This window comes from Emys orbicularis, chromosome 10, assembly GCF_028017835.1.
Source record: "Emys orbicularis isolate rEmyOrb1 chromosome 10, rEmyOrb1.hap1, whole genome shotgun sequence".
NCBI classification, from domain to species: Eukaryota; Metazoa; Chordata; order Testudines; family Emydidae; genus Emys; species Emys orbicularis.
The window spans coordinates 75,384,294-75,395,558 of record NC_088692.1 but is presented as its reverse complement, the minus strand read 5'-3'; positions in this window follow the sequence as shown (position 1 = coordinate 75,395,558).

The window sequence follows — 11,265 nt, the reverse complement described above, 5'->3', positions numbered from 1 at the left end:
CAAGCTGCTCAAACTGAATAAAGTTTTCCAGAAACTATGCAACTGAGCAAATGGCTATTCTCCTTGGGCACCAATACCGATGGGCTTCATTTTGGGGTGGGGAAGGGGACATTAAAGGAGTTTACATTGGAAATCAAGGTCTGTGGGGAAAAGACTGTCCTGAGGAAAAACAGCGATAAGACAGGGAAGAAAAGTCTGCTATACAATAGTTGGCTAATGACAAATATGAAATCCTCTCCAGAGTCAGCGTGGCTGAGAAAAATCAACGGATAATGCAGTGGGGAAATACAGAAAGACAACTGGGATTAAGGGGGGAGATTTGTAAAGGCACAAATGGGAATTAGGTACCCAGCTTCCATTGACAGCGGGCACCTATATACAAAGGAGCTTTTCCCAAGGGTGAGAGAAAATCCTGGCAGAGATTATTGCCGCTACAAGAGTGGATTTGGCTTCATCAAACTGATTGTCAACACAGCCTCATCCCAGAAAAGTTCAAGCCACTGCAATAGCATCTCCCTTTTATAGCACTGCTGTCCATAAGAGTGGTCTGGGGGGCTCTATAGTTTTGATCTGCCTGGTTCTTCTTTTGCCTTCACCCATCACAGTGAGGGTCAGAGTGGGTTGTTTTTAAGTTTTGGTAAATAGAAAGTTTATTGGTGTAAGCAGAGTCAGGATGAGCTCTACCCTGACATCTGGTGGTGAATTATGGCAAGTGTGGAAAAGAACTCCAGGGGCTGATCTTGTTTGCATAGGCACACCCACTCGCCTGGCATGAAACAACAGCAACTGAAAGTGGTTACTTTGGCTGGTGTGGGATCCCCAGTTTCTCTATTATTGGGGCAGGAAGAATAAAGTTTTGTTACCCTGATTCTGTGAATCAAGGCCAGTGGAACTGTTGTATGACAGAAGGACTGAGTGAGTCCTTCACCATTACCTAAGTAGCACTTGCTTGACAAGGGGCATGGGTTACAAAACCCAGTGAATGGAGAGAGGATGGGAACAGGTATTTGTGCCTGATGGTATGGGCCCCATCTGAGGGTTTGAAACACCAATTGCACCACCTTCTCTCTCCACTGTTGAATGTCAGAGCTAACTTTGATTCCATTAGGAGTCTAGTTACAGGCTGCTGAGCTGAATTCACTTTGGGCCAATGGTGCACCAGCACTGGGGCTCCCCTACTATACTATGAGCTGAAATCACAAAAGAGCTGACGTTATTAAGAGCTGAGATCACTGAGTGCTGTGTTAACTAGTGGGGGAGCCTGAAGCTATATTGCTCAGCAGCTGGTGGAGCAATTTGTGGGGACGACTGGAGGAGCAGCGAGCAGCGCGGAGCCTTGCGGGGCCGGTTGGAGTGGCCCAAGGAATGGCGAGCGGAGCTGTTTGCGGGGACGGCTGGAATGGCTCGGAGCGGAGCGGAGCAGCTTGTAGAGCAGAGCAGTTCGTGGGATGGCAGGAAAGTGGACTGGCTCGTGGTGAAGGCTGCGGCGGAACCCCCACGGGGAAACAGACGGCTGGCCAGCCTCGGATCACGTAAGGTGCCCCTTAACACCCTGCGTGCCCCCCCCTTTTACTCTGGGGCTGCACTGACCAGGGACAGAGACTTTGGGTGGTTGCTGGACCCAAGAGACTTTGGGGGTGTTGGACTTTGGGGTCTCTGGGTGATTTTTGGGTTGCTGGATTCAAGAGCCAAAGGGAAAGGACACAGCCCAATTTGCTGGGGTGGGTTTTGCTCATGGTTTGTGTTAGGAATCCTGTTTGTGGTGTTTTTCCAATTTTATGCTGATGTCGTTTACCTCATGTTATTAAACATTTTCTGCTACACTCAGACTCCGTGCTTGCGAGAGGGGAAGTATTGCCTCTTAGAGGTACCCAGGGGGGTGGTATGTAATTGTCCCAGGTCACTGGGTGGGGGCTCGAGCCGGTTTTGCGTTGTGTTATTGAAACAGAACCCCTAGATACAGAACCCGGCCCTTGTTGCTGCCAACTTACATGGGCAGAAGGGTTACATTGGCATTAGTACTAATCTGAAAAAAAACAAAACTATGTTGCTCACTTTTAAAGGCTGCACACCTGGCACAATGTAAATCAGGAGTAGCGCCACTGCAGTCAATGGAGTAAACACCGTGTAAAGCTAATGTGAGCAAGAGGAGAAGCAGACCTGGAATTTTTGCTACAATTCTCCTCCCCCCCCCCCCCCCCCCCCCGATACTCCTGATCACTATTTTTCAGGAACAAGCTGTATTTTGATTCTTTTCCATGTATGTTGTTGTTTAGTCATGGGAGGTGCTCAGATTCTTTGGCAATAAACCCCAGACATGAGAACTTGATAATAAAAATAGGGAATGCTAAGTAGTTTCTTAAAACGGGCCTGAATCAAAAACCTTGCTCTGTGCAACCCCACTTTTTGTGACAGTCCAGATGAAGGTCTGACCTTTGTCTCTCTAAAAATGGGCTGATGCAACCACCCAGAAGAGAGAGAGAGAGAGAGTGTATGTATGTAAGGGAGGTGGGGGGAAATATGGACCCCAACGTTGTAGCTTGGGTCCAGCTCTTTCTTATGCATCTTCATTTAAGGTACCACCCTTAGACTAGATTTCCCCAACAGAATACATGAGGGCAGTTTCACTGCAGCAATCATTTTGCTGACAGACACTCATTTCAGAGTCTTTTGAAGAGAGCAAGTATAGTTTGCAATTTGATCATTGTGACAATTATTTCCCAGACTTGCTTGGAAATATACTTTCATCCATTACAGCTACTGCAGAAGCCCAGCTTGCTATTTCAAAGAACATCTGGCAGTTATAAAGCACTGGCAAAAACTACTGGATGTGACGGAACATATGTGCAAAAAAAGCACCCTTGAAAATCATCAGTGAAAAGGGCACATTAAAATTTTAGATGTCTTTCCAAAACAGACTTACTCCTGACCTGAAGATAGATCAAGCACTGGGATGAATTTCAGAGTCCTCTACACAGATTTTAAATGTACCATCCATCTTAAATTATGGATTCAGGAAGCACTCCAGCCATTGTTTTCCTGAGGATGAACGGTTCTTGAACAAAGTTTCCAAAGCATTACTCAGGCAGGTTCTCTTAACACCAGGCATCTGCCTTTTAGGTCATCCACCTGTTTTAAAATAATTGTTTCAGCAAATCTACTTATTTATTAGCACACAAGAGTGTCTAGCAGTATCTGGAGTTTCAAGTTAACATGAGCCTTTAGTTAATACATGTGGGTACAGAAGGTGGAAAATGGTAAGTATTCCTCACTGAATGTTTTGAAAAGGTTTGTTTTTTAAAAAAATTTATATATATATATATATATATATATATATTCCTTCCAAGTTTTCTCAGGTTTTCAAAGAACCCCTCCAAACTTTTCATTCCCCAACCTTTTTTGCCCCCCCCCCTCTCCCCTGCCCCCAGTTTGGGGTTTTTCTATTTAAAAAAAATAATGGAAATGTTCAAAAAAAGAAAAAAAAAATTTCAGCAAGATTTTTATTTTAAGAAAGCTCCCCCCCCCCTTGAAATAGTTTTTTTGGACAAAAAAAGTCAAACCAGCTCTAGGCATAGGGGTGTTAAAGGCAAAGAACTAAGGTCATGATTTTCTGGAAACAACTAACACTCTAATGGGTTGTGGCAAGGGCACGTTCCACTCCTGCCTCTTTCCAGACAAACGATTCAGAGACCTTCTTCAGGTAGAACATCCAATGACTGATATACAAAGTTCATTCCCACCACCGTTACAGATCGTGTACCAGCTTTAACAGTATTTTGGGGCTCAAAGTCTCCTGAGCCCAACCGGAGAGAGTCCTCCTGTGACCTTGGCTCTACCAGCCTACAGCTCTTCCACTTTCTCTCTTCCCCCTTTGGCACTTCCTTCTTATGCCTTTGTACCTTCGGAGTTAATGAAATGGTTAGTCTGGAGAGAGAGATACAAGATATCAGTCTATGAATATGGCACAGTTCCCATTTTCACGTGTGCCCAGGTAACTAATTGAAGTTGCAGCGATCAGAGTGCTGGATCAGCTGCCTAGTCTAGTTTAGTCCCAGCATGCTCTAAATTTGCACTGAGATGATTCTTTAAGGGCTACTTTGGCTTAGATTGTTCCAAAGTCCTGCTTGGGAACATAGACTATGCTTTCCCATGTCATTACAAAAGGGACAACACCATCACAGGTTGCTGCATTGTTGCCAATCATGAGGGATAGGGCCACCTTTTCAAAGCAGCTTCTAAAAATGCACATGCAGTCCGATTGATCATTTAGATATTCATATGCACATGGGTCTAAGCACGTGCAGTTACATGTTCTTCCTCTACACACGTGTGGCTTTGCACATTCCAATGTGGGAGCTTACAAAGCTGGTGAATGCATTTTTCAGCATCTGCATTAAAAGTTTGGCCAAAGTCTTCAGTTGGAGGGAAGTTTGCATGGGTTACTACATATTATTGGCCAGATCCTCAGTTGATGTAAATTGGCATAGCTCCATTGAAATCAATGCATCTGGCCCTATGGAATTTCCCACACTAGAGACCTTCTGAACACACAACAGCTCAGTCCATGGAGAGGCATTTCAAAATGTTCCATTTCTTACCTAGCAATCAGTAGTCATCTTTAAGACAGTCATCTAAGGCAATTACATAAAAAACAACAACAACAAGATTTGGCATGTAAAATGTTTTGAAAATAGGGATATTGTAGGTACATTTGGAAGGTGTTTTGTTGACAAAGGTACAACATAGAGAGTATTATGGTGCACTTAAGCCAATTCTGCTCTGTTCTCACAACCTCAATATAAATAATAGCTTTGAAAGCACTGGCTCTTGGATCCTACTGTGCTAGTGAATACATAAATGGGCCAAGGTAAAATGAGCAAAGATAAAGATACTAAGCGGAAACCATTCTTGATGTAACTGCATTGACTTCACGGTAGTGGCACCAGGGATAATTATGTCTCATTCAACCCCCTGGGCTGCCTTCAGTGATCTCCAGCCATAGTGTGGGTTTGTAAGCGAAGACAAAGTTTATTGAAAAAGCACCACGCTCCCAGCTGTTATGGAGGGTTGTGTCACTAATACAGCTGCTAAAAGATTCTTCAGCCATTGTGGTCCAATCAGTGTAGTAAGCTACTTAGGCACAATGGCAGATATTGCTTTATATAATGCCACAGAGCTCATTAGAAAAGGTGGGACCTAATGACTGGCCAGTAAAGTGGTTTTTAGTAGCACAGTCAGGCTACCCCCAATACCAAAGCAGATCAGAGCAAACAGTGTGACTATGTCGTAGTGTCCCCTGTGGGGGCTTGGGGGCAAAGTTAAAACTTGAGAGGCCAAATATTTGCTGCAGACACACTGAGTGGGGTCTGGGGCCAGAGATCAGAAGATTTTGCCATAACTTTGGCTGATGACACAGGCCGCTTCTCCTGCAAACTCATCTGAGAGGTGTGAGAGAGACAGACATGTCTATGTCACAACTGGGCCCTGGTAGACAGACTCGGCAGAAGTCAAGGATTGACTGGATCACGCAAACTGAACTCCCCTCATACTTAGTAGGGGCAAGCCAGCCAGACAAGGCAGTGACTTATCAGCTGGGGAGGATGGAAGGCCTGCTTTGGGCCCATGGCTATACAATAAAGCTGCCCTCCCCTTATGGAGCCCTTAGGGGAGGGGTCTGGTGGGACTGCTGCCTGCCCTCTCGGGAGCGAATGCCTTTGCCCAGGATTTCTTTCCCCATGGCCTTTTAGTGATCATTTGAATCCTCCTCTTGGTTGAAGAGCCCTCCCTGTCCAGGCTAGCCTGGGCTGATTATTTGCGTTACGTCCTAATCTCTAGTGAACAATATTGCTGTTATATTTAATGGGAGATAGGGTTATTACAAGATGATCTGGAATGAGCACTGCACCATTATGGTTTGCTCTGTACCTCAGAGCTAACTTTAATTAAAACTGCCAATAACTTTCCAGGTCTTTGACATCCTGGGCTAAACAAAGCAACGAGGGCACCCAGGTGGTTTAGTTTTTATTTTAATAACGGTCCATCAGCAGCAGGGGGTGGGGAATCAGGTAACAGAGACAGGCTCCCCAGCATCCCTACCACATGGGGATTGCTAGATGACCCCTGTACACACAGGCATGCTGATAGGGCCATGGTTTGCTCTGCAGCCTTCAGCAGGAGGAGATGTTATGCCATGCTATTGGTGAGGCTGCTTCCTTCCAGAGCCACCTGTTGGAGTTTGGTTTGGACCAACCCTTCTGCAAGATTGTGTCTTGCCTGTCTTCTCCTGTGGGCAGGCAGGCAGGTGCAGTGAGCCCATTGGACCATAAACAAACAACAGCTGGCCCTCTAACACTGAATCACCATAGCCCAAGTTCTGATACTCAGGATGAATAACTAACATGTTGAGCGGTCCACTGACTTCAAGGGAACCCAATTCAGTGGATCAAGTATTATTCAACTTGAGGAAGATTATCGAAAAGCTTTATCCCTTTGGGTCTTCTCTTCAGCTTCAATAGACCTGAGCTTCAGGTCTCCAACCCATTATACTAGACCAGGGGTCGGCAACATTTGGCACACGGCTTGCCAGGGTAAGCACCCTGGCGGGCCGGGCCAGTTTTATTTACCTGCTGATGCGGCAGGTTTGGCCGATCGCGGCCCCCACTGGCCGCGGTTCGCCGTCCCGGGCCAATGGGGGCGGTGAGAAGTCACGGCCAGCACATCGCTCGCCCGCGCCGCTTCTCGCTGCCCCCATTGGCCCGGGACGGCGAACCGCGGCCAGTGGGGGCCGCGATCGGCCGAACCTGCCGCGTCAGCAGGTAAATAAAACTGGCCCGGCCCGCCAGGGTGCTTACCCTGGCGAGCCGCGTGCCAAACGTTGCCGACCCCTGTACTAGACTACACAGTTGCATGTTTCCCTTTATTCATGGAATCTGCTTATGTCTATGAAGAGCCACACAGGTGCAATAGTGAATGACTGAAACGAGCATGCACTTAGAGACAGAAAAATATTTCTAACAGGAAAGTGCTTTGAGACACCAATAGCCCAACTACCATGATTATTCCTCTGCACTGCAAAGCAGCACTACAGATATCAGGTTTTGAGAGTCCTATAATAGATTGGGCTAATCTATTTTTATCCAATACCTGAAAGTTGGTGCAAGCTATGTGATCTTCTTTACTTGTACCTGTGCCTATGACCTATACAATCAATACAAGCACCTTGCAGAGGTGATCTCAGGCGTGCGACTGCCATTCAGTGTGGTTTTCAGTACAATATTGATCAAGTTCTTGGCTCTAGGTGACCCCATTTGCCATGCTGCTTCTCAAGCAACCTACTTTGTGAGAAAGGTTATTCTAGAGATGATGAAAACAGAGCAGTGTGTGATCTATGGGAAGCTGATCAGAGAGGCTCACATGTTTGCCCAAGGAGAGCACCTTGTTGAATGGTCCAAGCTATCAGCTCTATTCTTCCCAAGACTAAAACCAAGTCACATAAAGAAACAAGAAACTCTGAATTAGTTTTTCTCCCCAGAGGCCACACCGGGCACCGCACTGTGCTGCCAAAAAAATAAATAAATCATTCTTTGAGCCCTGATTTTGGTCCTTCACTCTTGTGAGCAGCAGGGCCTAGACACACTGGATAGGGAATCCCTTGTATCAGTCACACCACTCTGCTCCGCCTGACTCACTAGCAGTCTTGATTTGCTCAGGAGCAGGGGTGTATCGAGCCCAGCCTAAATTCATATCGCTCCTGCCTTCTGGGAGTTTTGAGAGGGCAGTGACACAGATTTCTCCCCTCTGAGTAGACATTTCACAGGAATCTGATGACAGACTTGCACACAGAAAGGGCTCAGTCCATAGTGTCTGCAGCTCTCAGGTCCATACACGCCCTACCAACCCCACAAAGTGTATGCACACTGCGAGCAGCTCCTACTGGCTGCCACAGCAGTGACCATTGCTAACTCGTGTGAGCCTGGGGGACAATGCAATGCCAGCCTTCCAGCAGTGTGGGAGATTCTGCAAGACAGGCCAGTCCCATCAATGCCTGCAGCCGGGGCTCAAGCCAGCCAGAGCAAGCAAAGAATCATGTCCGAGACCTCCTCTTTGAATACAGCCTTCACAATCTGGCCTTCTAGCACTGCATTACCCAGCCAGTTGTATTTGTTCCCCCCTCCTCCCCACTCGGAGACAGGTTAATCTAGGTTCCTGTGGCGCAGCACGGTAGCATTTCTTAAGATGAGATCCTGGAACTCATGCAGAACCTGTAATAAAATCATTCCATTTTGCTCATGAATGCGGGGGGGAGGGAAAAAAAAAAAAAACAGTTTTCAAGAAAACTAGCTGCTGGGCTCATTCTCTCCCTATTCCCACAGCCGGTGGATGGAAATGCTCACTGTCAGCTCACACAGATGTCTTTTTCCTAGTGCATTAATACCTAAAGCTCGTACACAGCCACAAGACCTCTAACCTGATCAGAAATACCAGTGGAGTTACATCACAGATTAAATTTGATGCACTGGGAAGGACTCGCCCTCCTCCTAAGCCATAGAGGGGCTATAAAAGCTTTTTATTAGCTGGGGAATCTCCCCCGGGGATGCATGGCATAGGGCAGATGTAGGCTGCCTTGGGCAGGCCCCTTACAAGCCCCATTGTAGGGGGTGCACTGGGACAGGGGTAGCGCAGAGTGCTAGAGAGATTCTGGGGAACCTCTGGCTTGGGCAGCCACCTGGAGGCAGCCCTGGGGAAAGCTGCTGTAACTTAAAGCAGTGCGCAAGCTACGCACAGGAATCATTTTGGCCATTCACCAGCCCAGAAAGGGAGGCGGTAAAGGTGGATTAAAGTCACTTTTGCCCCTCACCCTATGTGCACTCCCCTCCTGGAGCCACGTTACACAGTGCCACTCATTATATGTAAGGATTTTAGACCATCAGACGATCTGCAGTGCTATTCCTCCCTCCCCTGCCCCCAGGAGGGATCAACAGGAGGACAAAATCCCTGCTTCCTAGAGATAATCGATATAAAATGATATCCCCCCCCACACACACACCTACATAGAATCACAGAAGCATGGGAATGGAAGAGACTTCGAGAGACCATCTAATCCAGCCCCCCCAGGCTGAGGCAGGACCACGTATTTGTCTAACATGTTCTTAAAAAAAAAAAAAAAAAAAAAACCTCCGATGACAGGGATTCATTGGAAGCTTAGTTAAGCTCTGGACTATCTTTATATTTAGGAAAAACTTTCTAATATCTAACCTAGATCTCCTGCTACCCGATTAATGCTCTGACCATTACGGTCTCTGAACGGAACAATCAGTGCGCATTTGCGCATAGCTTACAAGTGATCCCTTTCATTAGGGCGGATGCACAGAATTCAGGAGAGTAACGTACGGTTTTAATGATCTGGAACTCTACCAACTCACTCCATTGCTGCAATGATGCGATTACAAGCCTTTGTACATGCCCATGTGTACTTTGGCTTTATTCTGCCATCTACAACAATTTTGACTGGATAGAAGTTAATCCTGCCTCAGCACAGGGGGATGGAGTAGATGACCTCTTGAGGTCCTTTCCAGCCCTACGTTTCCAAGTTAGCACAATAATAGAAGGAAACAGACAGCAGATATTGTTTGCTACCTGCCCCCATCCCCCCCCCCCGAAAGTATTTGAGTGATGCCCATTTACAGCTGTCACAGAACCATTTATACGCACTGCAAAACTTTATTCTTGATTTTGATTGCTGACCCATTTTGTTCTCTCGGGTTTCCCCCTTAAAAACCATTTACAAGCTATTTCAAAAGCAGGTGATTTTGACTCCTGTTGGGAGGCTCCACCGGTTGATTTGTGTTGTTCGATTCATTAACCCCCCCTCCCCTCTCCCGACCCAAAGTCACAGCCAGCGCAGATTGAAATTTTAAAAAGGTGGTGGAATATGCCCCAGTCTCTCCTCAATCAATACTAGGCTAAATGACTGCAAACCTGGACCCGTGGTGCATGTAATACATCATTTAATAACCCCATAAATCGCTTTCAGCCACTCTTTTGCCAAGATCAAGAGTAGCACCATGCTCTGTCTGGGATTGTCACAGACCCTGATATTGGGTGATCTCAGCTGAGCCTCTTTTCTTTCTCCAACTACTAGATCCTAGTAGTTTATAAATTGCTTTGAATTGCCTCCCTTTTGCAAGTTACTATTACATCAAAAGGCTTAGCACTTTCTGGCCATGGATCTCAAAGTGGTGCAGAGGAATTAATCCTCAGCGACATCCCTGGAAGTATGGATGTATTCTTCTTCTTCTTTTAAAGAGGAGGGAAGTGAAGCAACTTACACAAATGTCACAGTCCCCTGCCCTAAGTCCTAGGGAACACGGCTCCCAATTACCATTCATTCACAGGGAGCTAGCTTAGCTTCGAAGCAGGTGCAACAGCCCAACCTCCTACTTGGATATTTGACTAACCTGTGCCAGGATGGATGGCTATTAACATGCGCTGGTCTAGCTAAAGCAAGTGGAGCACTTGTGTCTGTTCCCACTAGGGAGGCACCTACATTACAAAAGCCACTAACACAGCTGCCATTAACTAGCACCTTTGACAGCTGAGAGACCAAAATCTGAAGGGGCACAAAAGCTGGACTTCCTTCGAAACCCTCCTTAAACCACACTCCTTCCATCAACCCTTCCCATAATAGTCCACCCAGATAGTTTAAAATCAGGCATATTTTTAGACAGAAGCTATTCCAGCATAACAGAGAACAGGCCATGATCTCCTCTCTGCATGGAAACTACACTCCTAAGAACTGGAGTCCTTTACTGTGGTATCTTCTCTCCCACTCCCCTCATTGGTTGGGAGAGCCCCCCTCCCTCCAGATCTCAGAGGTTACTGATGAGTCACAGAAGGAGATTAAATAGAAAGGTTGAAGGTGACTAGGCATGATTAGACCCCATCTCTTCAGGGCCACTCCCAACAGATGGAGTGCAACTCTTGGAACAGGTTCACTTATTAAATTCAGACCCACAAGAAGCTGTGGAATTACCCTAAGGGCTAGAGGTTGATCTGGCAAGGCAGACCATATCAAGAACAAGTATAAACTTGGTCACTGGGAGACTCTGGCCCCCCGACTTGCTAAGGGGATTACAGTGAGTCACAGAAGGAAATTGCAGCCTAAATCCCTGGTCTGGAGGGAGAGGCACAAGAGTTCCCGCCCCAAGAGAAGTGAAGGCTGGAGGCCTGAGAGGGGATACCATAAAGGGGTCAGAGAAACAGTTA